This window comes from Mauremys mutica, chromosome 2, assembly GCF_020497125.1.
Source record: "Mauremys mutica isolate MM-2020 ecotype Southern chromosome 2, ASM2049712v1, whole genome shotgun sequence".
NCBI lineage: Eukaryota > Metazoa > Chordata > Testudines > Geoemydidae > Mauremys > Mauremys mutica.
The window spans coordinates 107,816,736-107,834,212 of record NC_059073.1 but is presented as its reverse complement, the minus strand read 5'-3'; the positions used below and the strand labels follow the sequence as shown (position 1 = coordinate 107,834,212).

The window sequence follows — 17,477 nt, the reverse complement described above, 5'->3', positions numbered from 1 at the left end:
TGCAGTCTTTAGAGTATTGTCTTGTATAGTATCTTGACTCTGAACAGTATGAAATCTCAGTTATCATAACCTCTTCCTAATTCTCAACACTTTTTTTTCTCTCTGGGGATGCTCACATCAGAGGGGCGTATGTAGCCTCGTACAACAAATTATGAACGCTTTCCTTCTACGATAAGAAGACCCTGTTACTTCATGTCTAACCAAACACGGATATTTTAGACCATGTGGGGAAACTGTATAGAGCCAGGGGTGTACTGCTGGAGCAGGCCAGAGCGTCACTCCCGCACCTGAAATCCAGGACAGAGTTGCACTCCAGCACTTCACCTGGCTCACGGGGTCACAATACCACTCAAGTTTGGCCCAGCTGCCCCTTGTCCTGATAGGTGGTGGGAGCAGCAGCCGGGCCCAATTTAAATAAGTGGTGTTGTGACCCGGGTTATAGGGTTGCAGCATCACTCAGATTTGGCCTGGCTGCCTTTCTGCATGATGGAGAGGCTGCCTCCCTGGTGAATCCTAAGTGGTGCTGGGACCTCATGAGCCAGGTTGCAGTCTCACTTGTCACTCAAATTTGGCCTGTGCGGGGCAGGCGATGGGAGTGAGCAGAGTTGCTGGAAGGCTGGGATCAGCAGGAGCAGGATGGAAGTGGAACTCTGAGCTGGAGTGGGGTATGGGCAAGTGAGTGGCCAGGAAGATTGTGGGGGCAGTGGATGACTGGCTGGGGTGGGGGGGGCAAGTTGTTGGTGGGCTATGCGGTGAGTGAGGAATATTGGGGGCAGTGAGGGTTGGGGGCCAGGAGGTTGGGGTGAGTGGGGCATGTTGGGGGCTATGGCCTGTGGGGCTGGGTTGCAGTGAGTGGGAGGTATGTCAGGGCTGCTGGGGTGCGATGGGGACTTTCAGAGTGAGTAGGGTCTGTTGGATAACTATTGTCAGCCTGGTCTGGTCAGCCAGTTAAAGTGGGTTTATAGGGTAACCCAAGAGCATCTGGACCATGTCACTGAACTCTTGCCCTTACTTGAAGTTTGCACAGAATATTAATATTGTAAAAAACAGTATTTTACATGCACTGCCAGTGGGCGTTTTGATGAAGTACATATGTGCTTTGGATGCGCCTTGTGAGTTCGTTTAAAGTTTGGCATATAGACCCAGAGTTATGCGTATTTTATGTTGATATGATGTGTGAAGTTATTACTAACGTGTGAAGTCTCATAATTGCTATTGCACAGATTTTCAATTAGATACAATTTCCTGGTAAAATGTTAGTTGCGTTTTGAGTATGAGCGGTTTATTTTATGGTGATGTCATACACAAGATGGATTTTGGAGACTTACCTCATGTATGAGAGAATTACCAACTTGAGAACTTCTGCAGGGCTCCTGTGCTATAAAATTTAGCACTATGTCACTATATAGAGCTGTGACTATGATATTAAGAATTATATAGGTTACCTACCAATAGGTATTATGCTTTCATATAGGACCATATTTACTTAATGCCAGGAGGTAAATTGACTCAATGGTAGTTAGGGGCCTATCCTGCTTAGATGCTTCTAAAAATTCCACTGGCAACTTCTCTACATCTTTAGATACTTAAGTACCTTTGATAATCCGGCCCACAATATCTAATGCTAGGATGTTAGTACAGATGAGTGGTTTGCCTTTCTATCTTTGAGGATCAAAAATAAGAAGGTCTTTGTGGACGGAGTAGTATTTTCTGAATCACTTTATCCTACATTGTGGGAAAAATGTCTTGAAGAAATATTGGGTTGTTTTCTTGACCAAAGTAGTTAAAAATGGGGAAGTACCATGTCTTGATTATTGATCCTCTACTTTCAGAAGTAATCAGTGAGGCCACATACCAGATTCTCTTCATCCTTATCTTATTAAGTTGTCAAGTTTTAGGAGTTCGTTCACTAAACATGGAAATGAAAATGTTTCCTAACCTGTGAAGCAGAATTTGCAATCATGACTGAAGTAAGCAGAATTCAAGAAAACAAATTTCTTTTGCAGAACTGTCAGTCTGTGTCAAGAGAGGCTGAACAGTAGGTCTATGTCTACAGTACAAAGATAATTTGACCTTCATTAAGTGGACTTACAGCCACCATATTAATTGCTGCGATGGCTGTTGTCCACACTACCCTCCTTCTCTTGATGGTGCACATCCTAACCAGGAGTGCTTCCACTGACTGAAGAGGGGCAATGTGGGGTACTGAACTCTCAGCACTACGCAGTTCCCCACCAGTAATCCAGCTGCCCCTCCTGCGTGCTCCCAGCTGAGGGGAAGCCACCCCGGGGCTTCTTGCCTCTGGTGGGGAGATCTATGCTCAGAGGCTAGTCAGCTGCCATGCTTCCAGTGGGGAGCTGGGACCCTGGGGGCAGCAGGGCTGCCTGACTTGGGAGCCGAGAGGCGGCTTTCTTGTCAATTTCACGAGCCATGAAATAGACAAGAATGACTGCCAACAACCAATGTAAGGAATGCAATGTCTCTGCACGGACATTACGTTGCCCTAACTACACCAACATAAGCCTTATGCCTCTTGTTGAGGTGGTTTTATTATGTTGGCATAGCAGGGGAATTACATCAGCAGGAGGAGCATTTCAGTATGTGCACCTCCTCTGTTTTGTCGATAAAAGCTGACTTTTGTCGACAAAACTGTGTAGTGTAGATAAGGCCTAAGGTCTGAGAGTTATGAGTTGCCATGCTTTTGGTGGAGCTGTATGGAGGAATATTGCCAGCATACACTGTGCTTTGAATTAATAGTTCTCTTTTACAAACACTAGATTACCATACTTTCTTTAAGTACACATCCCTACCACCAAAAGTGTAGAAATAAGTGTAATAGGAGATGGGAGAATTTCTGCAATGTTAAGTACCTTGTTTATCTTTTAGATTTCCTGTTACATGCTCACTTGGTAGTTAATTTTAATTCTCTCCGGTTCTGGCAGGAATCCCCACAAAGTAATAATTTATAAATGAAGATTTCATTTATCAGTATAAAAATACTGTCAACCGACTTATTAATGTGCATGCTAGTAAATACAAATCTTCACCCATTTAACTGCTCAGTGGGTACATGGTCACCCTATCACAAAAGAAAATCTTTGTAGAAGTATGTTTTTTGCACATTTCTCTAATGCTGTTGACAAAAAAAAAATGCTATTCTAAAGATATGCTTCATTACGGATCTCTCTTTAGAAAATTTGTTGAGAGAGAAGCTATAAATATCCAGCCTATTCACTCAGTGCATTCATACGTTAGATAAAGTCATTTGTCAGCGCATCATCAGATGGTCACATTATGACCACATCGGAGAACTATGCCTCTGAGGAAAGAATAAGCTCTCACTAGAAATGACAGACAGGCTGGACTTAGTGGCTGCAGAGAGCTGTGCTTTCCCCTATCCCCTTTACTTCTATACAGTATTAAAAATCAGAATGCTAATCCCTAAAGTGTCTACATTTTTCATAATTTAGGAAGATGTTATAGAGAGATCTGCTTGGCATGCTGAATGTCCATTGATTTTTTTTGTTTCTCCAGTTGTAAGATGAAACCAATTACACTGACTTTGGTTCAATGGATTTATAACCAAGATAAATTAATAGTATTATGAATACTAAATGAGGTCTTGTCTTATAAACTGTTCTCTAGAAAATAAGATTAAGCTGTTTTGTGTGATACTTTCATAAAACATCCAAAAGGCAATGCGTTCTAGAGACTTGTGTTGTGCTTATTGTTAACTAGATAGCATTACTCTTACAATCAAATATGTCACACACCTTCGGTAACAAAACTTTGCTCAGTAAAAGTAAAGACTGACAGTTCACTGTAAGGGCTTATCTACACTGGCAATTAACAATGCTGCAACTTTCTCACTCAGGGTTGTGAAAAAACACCCCCCTGAGCACGGCAAGTTTCAGCGCTGTAAAGTGCCAGTGTAGTCAGTGGACCAGTGCTAGGAGCTGCGCCCCTCGTTGAGGTGTTTTTTAAGAGCGCTGGGAGAGCTGTGCTGCGACCAGACAAGGCTGCCGCGGCGGTGCTTTAGCGTTGCCAGTGTAGACTAGCTCGAAATTAATTTGTCTGACAAAACTGTTGGGATTTAGGATGATGCCATCAGTTGGTTATTTTGGGACATGTGAATCTCTTTTAATATGTAGACTTTTTCAAAATGGAATTTAGTGATGTGGTGATGCTCTGAAAAGTACATTCTCCTTTACAGATGTATCTGTAGCTGTCCCAAAGGGCGGTTTAAATAATATCCTAAGTTTCTCCATCTTGGGGTCACTATTTTCAGGCATCATTGTTGCCCAACATCTCCCAGCATTTGCACCATCAGGGTGAGGGGTGAGCCGTTTAAAAGCACCATTGCCTGAGGGATAACACTGAGAGTACCTGTATATTTTCAGTGGAGTGGAGAGGTGATTTTAGTTATGAGAGTTACAGTATTTTGGACTGCGTCTGTCTGTCTGTCTTTCTCTTATTCACTCATATAGTCTACATTACCATAGAACCTGAGTGCCTCCGTCTTAATGGATTTCTCCTTGCAACACCCTTGTGAGGTAGGCAATGCCGTTACCTTAATTTTACAATGGAAAACTGAGGCACAGAGAGACTAAATAAATTAATACAAGATTTGTACAACCATTTAAATCGGCTTCAGTACCCAATGACTGGAGGTTAGCTAATGTAACGCCAATGTTTAAAAAGGGCTCTAGAGGTGATCCCGGCAATTACAGAACAGAAAGTCTAACGTCGGTACCGGGCAAATTAGTCGAAACAATAGTTAAGAATAAAATTGTCAGACACATAGAGAAACATAAACTGTTGAGCAAATAGTCAACATGGTTTCTGTAAAGGGAAATCATGTCTTACTAATCTATTAGAGTTCTTTGAAGGGGTCAACAAACATGTGGACAAGGGGGATCCAGTGGACATAGTGTACTATTTCCAGAAAGCCTTTGACAAGGTTCCCTCACCAAAGGCTCTTACGTGAATTAAGCTGTCATGGGATAAAAGGGAAGGTCCTTTCATGGATTGAGAACTGGTTAAAAGACAGGGAACAAAGGGTAGGAATTAATGGTAAATTCTCAGAATGGAGAGGGGTAACTAGTGGTGTTCCCCAAGGGTCAGTCCTAGGACCAATCCTATTCAATTTATTCATAAATGATCTGGAGAAAGGGGTAAACAGTGAGGTGGCAAAGTTTGCAGATGATACTAAACTACTCAAGATAGTTAAGACCAAAGCAGATTGTGAAGAACTTCAAAAAGATTTCACAAAACTAAGTGATTGGGCAACAAAATGGCAAATGAAATGTAATGTGGATAAATGTAAAGTAATGCACATTGGAAAAAATAACCCCAACTATACATACAATATGATGGGGGCTAATTTAGCTATAACGAGTCAGGAAAAAGATCTTGGAGTCATCGTGGATAGTTCTCTGAAGATGTCCATGCAGTGTGCAGAGGCGGTCAAAAAAGCAAACAGGATGTTAGGAATCATTGAAAAGGGGATAGAGAATAAGACTGAGAGTATATTATTGCCCTTATATAAATCCATGGTACGCCCACATCTTGAATACTGTGTACAGATGTGGTCTCTTCACCTCAAAAAAGATATTCTAGCACTAGAAAAGGTTCAGAAAAGGGCAACTAAAATGATTAGGGGTTTAGAGAGGGTCCCATATGAGGAAAGTTTAAAGAGGCTAGCTTGGAAAAGAGGAGACTAAGGGGGGATATGATAGAGGTATATAAAATCATGAGTGATGTTGAGAAAGTGGATAAGGAAAAGTTATTTACTTATTCCCATAATACAAGAACTAGGGGTCACCAAATGAAATTAATAGGCAGCAGGTTTAAAACAAATAAAAGGAAGTTCTTCTTCACGCAGCGCACAGTCAACTTGTGGAACTCCTTACCTGAGGAGGTTGTGAAGGCTAGGACTATAACAGTGTTTAAAAGAGAACTGGATAAATTCATGGTGGTGAAGTCCATAAATGGCTATTAGCCAGGATGGGTAAAGAATGGTGTCCCTAGCTTCTGTTTGTCAGAGGATGGAGATGGATGGCAGGAGAGAGATCACTTGATCATTGCCTGTTAGGTTCACTCTCTCTGGGGCACCTGGCATTGGCCACTGTCGGTAGACAGATACTGGGCTAGATGGACCTTTGGTCTGACCCGGTACGGCCGTTCTTATGTTCATTAGCTGATGAATTTGCACAGTTCTCCTGGGAGGTAGGAAAGTATGAAGTATACTTTACAGATGAGTAAACTAAAGCTGAGGGGTTAAATGATTTGCCCAAGATCCAACAGAATTAGAATTTAGGAATTCCTACTTCCCAGCTTGATTTTGACTTCCCAGATGACATTGACTTTCTAATTTGTCTATTTCTTTTCTGGAAGATACTGTTCCCTTCTTCTGGTAAAACACTATAACCATTAGAGACAAATCGAACACTAGGCTGCATATATGACCTAGCCGTGTGTGTGGGTTCTTTACTAGAGCTGCCAGGAAAAAAAAAGGGGCATGCATATTCTTCAGGTATTAGATTTAGTGGCAGGTTACAGGGCAGGGTGTGAGGGAAGGAGAAAAAGTAGGGTAATTACTAAGCCCTTAAGGGGTGTCTGTATAACATTTTGGAGTGAGAAAGAGCAGGCCTCCAGCCCAAGCCACAACTTCAAAGTGTTTCTGCACAGCTATTTTTTGAGCATCAGGGCAAGTCCTGTTACCCTAAGCATGTTGACCAGGGCTCGGAAGCTCACTCCCACTCGCTCTTAAAAGCTATGTAGACAAACCCTTAAGGGTTTAGGAATTGCTCTACTTCCTCTCCCTGCCATAATGAACCACTAAATCTTATGCCTATAGTGCAGGGGTCGGCAACCTACGGCATGCGTGCCAGTGGTGGCTCGTGAGCCGATTTTTAATGGCACACCGAGGTCCCGGCCGCCGGCCCCACTCAGCCCACCGCCAGCCTGGGTGAACAGAACCGCAGGCTGGCAGTGGGCTGAGCAGGCCGGCGGCTGAGACCCCGGCTGGCAAGGGGCCAGCAGCTGGAACCGAAACCCAGCCGGAACCCAGAACCGGCCGATGCTGGGGCGCAGCTGGGGGGCTGCTGGCTACCGGAACTCTCCTGCAGGCTGGCGCTGGCGGCCGAAGCAGCAGGCAGTCAGGCAAGTGAAAGGGGCCGGCGGGAGGCGCAGTGGAGGTGTCCGCGTCCCAGCCTGTCCTGCTGCCCCTCTCTCGCCACTGTGGCTGGACACTTGCCGTCCCTGCAGCCCCTGGGGGAAGGGAGTGGCAGGCCAGAAGGTCTTCTGCAGGGCCGGCTCCAGCGTTTTTGCTGCCCAGAGCAGCAAAAAAAAAAAAAAAAAGTCGCAATCTGCAGCAGCTCTACCGCCGCAGCTTCAGTTTTCGGCGGCGGGTCCTTCCCTCAGTGAGGGACCTGCCACCGAAGAGCCGGACATGTTCTCCCCCCCCCTCCGTTGGCTGCTCCCCTGGTCTTCTGCCGCCGCCCCCCATTTGCCTGCAGATGCAGTGCCCCCACACAGCTGGCCCACAGCTCCCTTGGCAGAAACAGGAACAGCATGGGGCAGGGACCCATCCAGGTAACCCAGCGGCAACCGGGACTATTCCAGGCCAGCCCCAAGTCCCCATCCCCTCGGGACTTCCTCCTACACCCCACAACCTCCTGCCCTGAACCCCTCACGCCACCCAACCCTGACTCCTACACCGCCATGCTCCCAGCCCTGACTCCTGCACCATTCACATCCCCACCCCCTGCCCTGATCCCCCTGCACCCCAACCCCTTGCTCTGAGTGCTCCCCCCACACACATCCCAGCCCCTGAGCTCCTCCCCCCTGAGGGGGGTTGTAATACAACAGTACCTATAAGAAATTTAAGTTACTTTTACCCCTGCTGGGACCCCAGACCAGCAGTGGACTGAGCGGGGCCAGTGGCAGGCTGAGAGGCTCAGCCCGCTGCCCGTCTGGGGTTCTGGCCGCCAGCCCCCCTGCCAGCCGATATCCAGACTGCCAGCCCCACTCAGCCCACTGCTGGCCTGGGGTACCGGCAGCCAGCCCAGGGCTCTGCTCCTGGCCTCAGCCATTCCCTGCTGTGGCGCAAATTGGAAAACTCAGCAAGGAAAAAGATCACACTAAACTGATAAGATTGGCATTTTAATTTTATTTTAAATGAAGCTTCTTAAATATTTATTTTAAAAACCTTATTTACTTTAAATACAACAATAGTTTATTTATATAATATAGACTTATAGAGAGAGAGACCTTCTAAAAACATTCAAATATACTGCCGGCACGTGAAACCTTAAATTAGAGTGAATAAATGAAGACTCAGCACAGCACTTCTGAAAGGTTGCCGACCCCTGCTATAGTGTATGTACCTTCTTCTGGAAAATCTAGTAAAGTCCATTACAACCTTTCATAGAAAAGCTTACTTGATATATTTTTAAAATATGCTAATACAGTGTGCAGTCAGTTGGTTAGGCTGTTTGTTTGGGGGCTTAAACCTTCTGTTCTCCCCCTGAGATGTCGCACCCTGATTGTCACATGCAGGTCCTCTTTTCCTCCTCTTTGAAGATGGGTACTATATTTGCCCTATTCCAGTCATCCAGAACCACATCCATCTTCCATGAGTTCTTGAAGATAATTGTTAAGTGATGGAGTGCTTGTAGGATCTGGTCCATAATTTGTAAATCAGGTTGTAAAGGATGATAAAAATATAAGATGTAATATGTTGTTTTTGCAGCACTTTGGTTCTCATTTTACTGTAACTTCAGTTATTGATCCAACTGTCATCTTTTGCTTCAAAAATCTTTACTTTTGGTGGGATACATCACATGTTGTTGGTAAATGATTAATATTTTTGTAGCAGTTAAAACTAATTGCATGAGAATTTACATGAAAGGGTTTAATATTGATCAAGTCATGCTAGAAGAGCTTTGAATAACTCTGTAAAGTAGAGAAATGGCTCTTTATGCTTATTGAAAGACAGTTTTAAAAAATAAACTAAGGGTGAGATGGAGTACTCCAATGAAATGTTTTTTTCCATAAAACATAGCTATAGAGTAATGTTGCACATTACTAGCATTCACAAGCTTTCTTAGAATTCAGTGTGGCCTAGTTCAGCGCCTGGAAAACAGAAGTAAACAGACGGTTGCATCATATTTTCTGACATGATTACTACTGTACTAGTAACCACAGCAGCCCATAAACCACTTAACTAACTTACGGAGTGGAGAAGGAAGTTTTTAATGCACATAAGAAAATTGATGTTTATGCTTTTATATTACTGTAATTTGAAAACTGCAACACACACACACACACACACAGAGGATGAGTGCCATGAACCATGTACAGTAGTTAAAGTTAATGCAGGTGAATACAAGTCCTTTTCCATGGTTTTTTTTTTTTTTATCAGCCAAGAGGGATAAGTGTTGTCCAGGAATGTTGCCATGGTGGGCAACCGACGCACCTCTGAAAGAAAGCATTCCAGTCTTCCTATGAGAGTGCTGCTCCCTGGATGCTGTTTGGGAATCAGTTTCCTTTCCACTAATATTTTTAAGATCTTTGTTTCTGCTGGAACAAATTCCCAAGTCCAGTCTTTGGATAGTTGCTTTAATAAACTGTTTGTTTGTGGTCTGGTGCAGAAAGCTACACACTTCAGTCAGGCTGAGGTATCAACTGATGGGAATATTTTGATGGATTATACGGCTTCTGGTATGACTCTTGAAAATGTCAGTCTCATGATGGGAGCTTGAATAAAGTGGAGCAGCCAGAGGCCTGCATTCACCCATTTTTATTTCTTCTTTTCGGCCCCAAGAAAAGAGGGTACGTCTTACATGCAAAGTTATGTGATGTACAGTTTTGTTTTTAAAATACCAAGCTATATAGACCCTAGTTTGCTGGGATAGCCTGCGTGGCACTATTTGGAAGCGTATGTCTACACTACAAAATTAGGTCGAATTTATAGAAGTCGATTTTTTAGAAATCGATTTTATACAGTCGATTGTGTGTGTCCCCACTTAAGACCATTAACTCGGCGGAGTACCGAGGCTAGTGTCGACTTCCAGAGCGTTGCACTGTGGGTAGCTATCTCACAGTTCCCGCAGTCTCCGCTGCCCATTGGAATTCTGGGTTGAGATCCCAATGCCTGATGGGTCAAAAACATTGTCGCGGGTGGTTCTGGGTACATGTTGTCAGGCCCCCCCCCCCCTTCCTCCCTTGCTCCGCGAAAGCAATGGCAAACAATCATTTCTTGCCTTTTTCTCCTGGGTTACCCATGCAGACGCCATACCACGGCAAGCATGGAGCCTGCTCAGCTCACCATCACCGTACGTCTCCTGGGTGCTGGCAGACATGGGACTGCATCGCTACACAGCAGCGGCTCATTGCCTTTTAGCAGCAGACGGTGCATTACGATTGGTAGCCATTGTAGTCGTCTGCTGGGTGCTCTTTTAGCCGACCTCGGTGAGGTCGGTCAGGGGCGCCTGGGCAGACATGGGTGCTCCTGGCAGACCTCAGTGAGGTCTGTCGGAGCGCCTGGACAGAAATGGGAGTGACTCCAGGTCATTCTCTTTTTAAGTTTCGTCTCCTGGAAATTCAGTCCTGCCTGCAGTCGTATTGCACTGTCTTCTGGCAAGCAGCCAGGAGATGACGATGGCTAGCAATCATACTGCACCATCTGCTGCCAGCCTAAGACGTATAAGAGAGATGGAGTGGATCAAAACAAGAAAGAGACCAGATTTATTTAGTATTCATTTGCTTCCCCCTCCCTCCCTCCGTGAAATCAACGGCTGACAGTCGTTTCGGTGAGGCCTGTCAGGGGCACCTTGAAAAGTTTAATGGAGATTCAGTCCTGCCTGGAATAGTGGGGGGAGGGATAGTTCAGTGGTTTGAGCAATGACCTGCTAAACTCAGGGTTTTGAGTTCAATCCTTGAGGGGGCCATTCTATGTGACAGTTGTGTGTTTCTCTCCTTGATGCAAACCCACCCCTTTGTTGATTTTAATTCCCCGTAAGCCAACCCTGTAAGCCATGTCATCAGTCGACCCTCCCTCGGCACTGCTGCAGGTACTTGTTATAGGCTCTGTCCTTCATGTCCTTGGAGATTTTTTCAAACGTTTGGGCATTTCGTCTTTTGGAACAGAGTTCTGATAGCACGAATTCGTCTCCCCATACAATGATCAGATCCCGTACCTCCCATTCGGTCCATGCTGGAGCTCTTTTGTGATTCTGGGACTCCATCATGGTCACCTCTGCTAATGAGATCTGCACTCACCTGCAGATTGCCACGCTGGCCAAACAGGAAATGAGATTCAAAAGTTCACGGGCCTTTTCCTGTCTACCTGGCCAGTGCATCTGAGTTGAGAGTGCCGTCCAGAGCGGTCACAATGGAGTACTCTGGGATAGCTCCCGGAGGCCAATACCATCGAATTGTGACCACACTACCCCAAATTCGACCCGGCAAGGTCGATTTCAGCGCTAATCCCCTCGTCAGGGGAGGAGTACAGAAATTGATTTTAAGAGCCCTTTAAGTCGAAAAAAACAGCTTCATCGTGTGGATGGGTGCAGGGTTAAATCGATGTAACGCTGCTAAATTCAACCTAAACTTGTATTGTAGACCAGGACGAAGAGGCAACTGCTAGTATTGCAGCTATGAGGAAGGAGTTGGTGCCCTGAGACACTAAACGTGTAGTGCTGAAGCTTGTTGAATTTTTGTTTGCTAGTCACTTTAATCTTTGACTCGTGTTACCAAAATGAGCATATCCATACATTCCTTACAATGATGCACCAGTGTTTGTAGATTATATGTTTTGGATAGATTAAGAAACATTAATGTCCCTTTGCATAAGGAGGTAGATGAAGTACTGTCCCAAAGAGCAAAGTAAATATCCACTAGGATGAGAGAGAGAGTCCCAAAAGCCAGGAAGAATAGGGAGGGGTAGCAATCTGTTTAAAACAGTTAAATCTGTGGTCAGGGTAGGGGTTCCAATATTTCAATATTGTAATAACGAACCTGTTGTCTCAATCCTGCTTCCCCTTCACTCGTTGAGAGGCTAGAAATTGTTTGGAACAGTCAAGCAAGGCTCAAGAGGTCATTTCCAGGAACCTGGGAAAGGCAGAATAGAAGAGAGGAAACAGAGGATGCAGCTGTTAAGGAGAAATTGGCTTAGGACGTGGAGAGATCTTCTATACACCAGCAAAAGATGAAGCCAGGTCCCCTATGAGCTATCTAATCTTCTCTAACCTGCCCTCTTTCCTTACATGTGTAGGGTTTTTTGGGTTAGTTTTGTTTTTAATCTAAAACTTGACACAATGTTTGACTGGGGAAAGATATTGGCATTTTCAGTTTCCTCAGTTTTTGGAAAAAATTGCAAGTTTCATTTGCTGCTTTCTTATATGACATTATGACAGATGTTCCAAACCAAACACTTTTTAATGGCCTGAGGGAAGTTTGAATAATTGTTCTTTTTGCAATATGATTGCATTCTAGAGACACAGTACTGCTTCCGCTTAAGTCAATGGTAAAATTCCCAACGATTTTAGTGACAGCAGGGTTGGGCCTTCCTTGTGGTTCAAGAACATATACCAATGATACTTCTATGCAAAATACAAACATGATTTCTTAATATAAGCACATTAATCATTTTTCTGTGAAGTTTACTGTTTGAACCTATGTTTTATGAGTATGGTAATGCTGACAACAAAACTAAAAAAGATGGCTGTAAAAGTTCATTGCAGTTGGGCACAAGTTAGTTCTTGTTCTAAAAGCTGAATAAGAGGAATTAGCTGTGAGATTTTTACAAGTTTGCTAAAAATTGTTCCCATTATATAGTTGCATGAAATGATATCATGGATCCTTTTATCTTTCCTGTTGCTGCTGAGTCACCTCTGATTAAGCAGCATACCTTCCAGGCAAAATGGGTAGGCCTCTTGTCTGGTAACTGTTTCACCCTTGACCACTTCCCTTTTTGTTCCTTTTAGTACACTGAACCAAAATTGATTATTTCCTTTAAATCTAGTTTGAACTGGTTCCTGTCTTTATTTAGTTGAGGATTCATCTGGGTCTAGAACAGGGGTCTCAAACACACGGCCCACGGGCCATATGAGGCCCGTAGGGTTATTTTCTGGGGCCCGCGAGCTTCTTGTGGCGCCCCTGCCCTCTCCTAGCATTTACCTAGATTGGCTCTGGCCCGACGCGCACCGGGGAAGGTCAGGCTCCCTGCCTGCCTGCCCCCACACCACTCCAGGAAGTGGCCGGAACATGGGGAAGGTGGGGGCACAGGGTTCTGTGTGTTGCTCTTGCTTCAGGCAGCGCCCCCAGCAACTCCCATTGGCCGTGGTTCCCCATTCTCGGCCAATGGGAGCTGCTGGGGGCGGTGCCTGAAGCAACAGCAACACACAGACCCCTGTGCCCCTCCTCCCCCGGGTTCCAGCCGGGTCGACTTCAGCGCTAATTCCGTGATTGGGGAGGAGTACAGAAATTGATTTTAAGAGCCCTTTAAGTCGACAAAAATGGCTTTGTCGTGTGGACGGGTGCAGGGTTAAATCGATCTAACGCTGCTAAATTCAACCTAAACTCGTAGTGTAGACCAGGGCTAAGCCTTCCTCTCTCTACCTCTTCTATCAATACACAGCACGTTATCACTGATAGTTCTGTTCTCCATTTGTTCACAAAACTGAAGTTTTTATTTCCTCATGAGCACTTTCTCATGGCTGTACTTCTTCTAGGACCTTGGGATATTTTGTGCCTTGCCTTTTAAACTTCCTGTTGACCCATTTAACTGAGTTCTCTTTTCCTCATGAGTTGGGAGCATAAATCAATCTATCATATAATGGAACAGAGTTATTTAGAGGGAGGTAGTGGCTCCAGCTTAATTTTTAAACAATAAGCCTGTAAATTTTGCCAGCACGTGTCGTTTAATGTATAGGCTTTTCTATGGTGTTTATTACCATATCTGAATGCCTCAGAAACATTAATGAATTTATCCTCTCAGCACCCCTGTGAGGAAAGGACTCTTTACTGACCGGCAAGTCACAGTCTCAGCACAAGGTTGCACAGAATCTCTCTTCTGAGTCGCAATCCAGTGATTTAACCACAGGACCTTCCTTCCTCTCCAAGCAATCTCATTGCTTGCATTTTGAATTTGGTAGATGGGTTTTGTCCTGTGACTATTGCAATGTTTAATGTCTTAGGTAAATTAAAATCTGGCAAAAAATGTCACAGGTGATATGAAGAGGGGAAGTTTTTCTGATAAGTGTAGTCTTCACCAGATAGCTGTGCTAAAAATAAAAATAAATCTAGAATAAGTTTGTACTATGAAAAGTTTGAGTGTCACACAGTCCATGAATGTCAGCCTAGTCTGTCTCCTATGACAGCTTTGCTAACTCTTTTTGCCCTCCAGCAATCTTGCCTCAAGATTGCTAATGCAGACACATCAGCACTGGTGCTTTTTATTTTTCTATTAATTAGGCATTTGGCTGCTTAGTCCGTGTGGTGAGCTGAATTAATAAATTAGTAATTAAGTTGTGCTTTCCAGGCAGGCAGTGAAAATGATAGTGGGCAGACATTATTTTTAGCAGGAAACTTTTTGCCAGGATTTCATTAGTGAATGGGAGGCTGTGAAAGCATTGTGCCTGGTCAGTGTGGGAAGAGTCTTTTTACGTATAAAACTAGCCTTAGAGAGAGTTTTTTAGTGGAGTCTCATTTAATGAAGCAGCAAAGAGTCCTGTGGCACCTTATAGACTAACAGACATATTGGAGCATAAGCTTTTGTGGGTGAATACCCACTTTGTCAGACGCATGTGGTGGAAACTTCCAGAGGCAGGTATAAATATGCAGGCAAGAATCAGTCTAGAGATAACGAGGTTAGTTCAATCAGGGAGGATGAGGCCCTCTTCTAGCAGTTGAGGTGTGAACACAAAGGAAGGAGAAACTCTTTTTGTAGTTGGCTAGCCATTCACAGTCTGTTTAATCCTGAGCTGATGATGTCAAATTTGCAAATGAACTGAAGTTCAGCAGTTTCTCTTTGGAGTCTGGCCCTGAAGTTTTTTTGCTGCAGGATGGCTACCTTTAAATCTTCTATTGTGTGTCCAGGAAAGTTGAAGTGTTCTCCTACAGGTTTTTGTATATTGCCATTCCTAATATCTTCATTTAATGAAGACTTCCTGGGTAAATTTTACTTCTACTTCAAGTTGGAAAAAGAAGTGTTAGCAAGTGAGACATTTCTTCTGTTCTAGTTTACTTGTGACACTGGCATTCACTCTTTGCTGAAAGCTGCAGGAACAGAGTGAAACTGATGTGACCCAAGTCACTTTCAGTCTGGCAGGCCTGGTGAGGATTATGGGGTAGGTACTTGTTCCTAGAAGTGTTGTTTGGGGAAGTGGGAGGAATTAGTTGGACATGTCCTTCTGAGAGTTTGTGTCCTATAAATCTAGTAGAAGCTACAGAGTGTAAAAACATGAAGTTCTGGCTAGTTGCAGGACTGCATGTTTTCATTCTGTTGCTGCCACTCATTAACATGTTTTGCAGGAATATTGAGAGAGTCTTGACCCTGCCCTGTGTAACAGTAAAATCCTCCGTGAACAGAATTTTTGAAATGTGGAAATATATGTGGGATAACCTTATCCTGTGCCAAATTTAACCTCCTAGAAATTATTTAGACTTTCAAGCCAGATGTATCCATTTATACTATATATACTCCTGGGGGCATTCTGTGACACTGCACATGCACAGAATTTGTCCCCCATCGATTTCTTTGCTTCCCTGCTGAAAAATGACTTTCTGACGGGGAAGCAAAGGGAAGCCACAAGAGCGGTCCTGCAACGCTCCACAGCAGTATTTTGCGGATGCCCAGGACAGACGGCAAGGAGGCAGTTCCAAAGGGAAATCTTCCTATAGCAGGGGAAATGTAAATAAAGTGGGTAAATGTGTATCTGTTCATGGACCAATAGGTTACCCTGGGATCCCCTGCTTGTATTCCACCCACCTCCACCCTCCCACAGATAGCTGCACCAAGCAAGGCTTTTTTGGATATGTGTAATGCCCATTAGGATCTGTGTTTCTGTGCCACTTCCTTTGTTGTTTATCAGAGTCTTGGTTCAGTACTCATTCAGCAAGCTGTTACAGTAAGCATAAAAAAAGGAAATTAAACAGTGAATAAAATGCCAAGCTTCTATCACACTGCCAGCCTCATTAGAAAAACCAGTGATAAAGTACATATGCATATAATTACAATAATTAAACATTTGTATCCAGCTGAATAGTGCACACACTTAAATTAAAATAGCATACTTCTGAAACATAAAAGGCTGGAAGCTGTGCACTTCAGCACTACTGCAGAGCTTTCATCACCGGAATATGCAGAAAGGTTATTGGATAATTTTTAACCTTAGCTCAAGAAAGCTCTGTAATGTTGGCTTCACCCTGCATCATTCGTATATTACAGCAGAGCTGCTCTTTCTGCTGCACAGCAGCATTTTCAGCCTTAATTTTTTTTTTAATTAAGGAATTTTAAACTTGGCTGTGCTTGTGGATGTCCAGCTTCAAGCTGAACAATGCATTTGTTTTTTTAAACTGCCAGTATGGACAAAAAGGTGGCAGAGGAAAAATAAGGTGGTGGTAGGTTTTTCCCATCCCCATCCCCATCTGTGTTATCTTCAGGGTTTGAACCCACAACCTTCAGATCTGTAGAAGATTCTTCTTCTATTTCACAGATGAAAGTAAGCTGTAGTGAAAAGCATGCTGTTTTCTTTTGTGTGGACCAGCCCATAAAAGGAGATACAACACATGCACACTGCCAATTGGTTAGACAAATATTTGTCACATAACAGTTGAGGACTGGTTATCTGTATTCTGGGTTTCTGTTCCTGACTGTGGAACCAGTTTGTGGTCTAGTGGTTACAGTCAGCATAGCCAAATGTAATAATATCCTGTTTGGATTGTCTGAATGATCCTCCGAATGTGAAACTATGACCTTGTTATCCCTTGAGCTAAAGATCCATAGCTCATAGTACGGAAGCAAAAGCAGAGTGATAAATTTCTATATGTGGTCTAGCTGCCAAAGGATGACGCACAACCACATGGAGTTAGTATGGGTCAGGGCCGCCCAGAGGATTCAGGGGGTCTGGGGCAAAGCAATTTCGGGGGCCCCTTCCATAAAAAAAATTGCAATACTATACAATACTGTATTCTCGTGGGGGCCCCTGCGGGGCCTGGGGTAAATTGTCCCACTTGCTCCCCCCTTCACGGGCAGCCCTGGGAAAAATAAACCTTCCGCATCTCGGCACAAACCCAGTTTTGAGAAAACTTCTTTACAAGGTATCACTGGTTCTCAGCATCAGCTAGTGCTAAAAGGCACTAAAGCTCATTAAAAGGGTTGGACAAATATTTTCCATCAAAACTTTTTTTGGATCGAAAACTAGGGGTTTTTAAAAAGCAGAAAAAATCATGGACAATGTCTGCTTTCC

General features: G+C 44.0%; 1 protein-coding gene across 4 annotated transcripts in view; it reads left to right on the top strand.

Moving 5' to 3' along the window:
• The window catches only part of CARMIL1 (capping protein regulator and myosin 1 linker 1), a 262,324-nt gene that overhangs the window by 54,671 nt on the left and 190,176 nt on the right, over window positions 1-17,477 (top strand). The window contains exon 1 of one of the 4 annotated variants that reach the window (XM_045005541.1): window positions 659-675. The exons of the other annotated variants lie outside the window; for them this stretch is intronic. The gene's annotated coding sequence lies outside the window, so the exon portion shown is untranslated. Of the gene's footprint in view, window positions 1-658; window positions 676-17,477 lie in introns of those variants that run through there. 4 annotated transcript variants of the gene reach the window in all.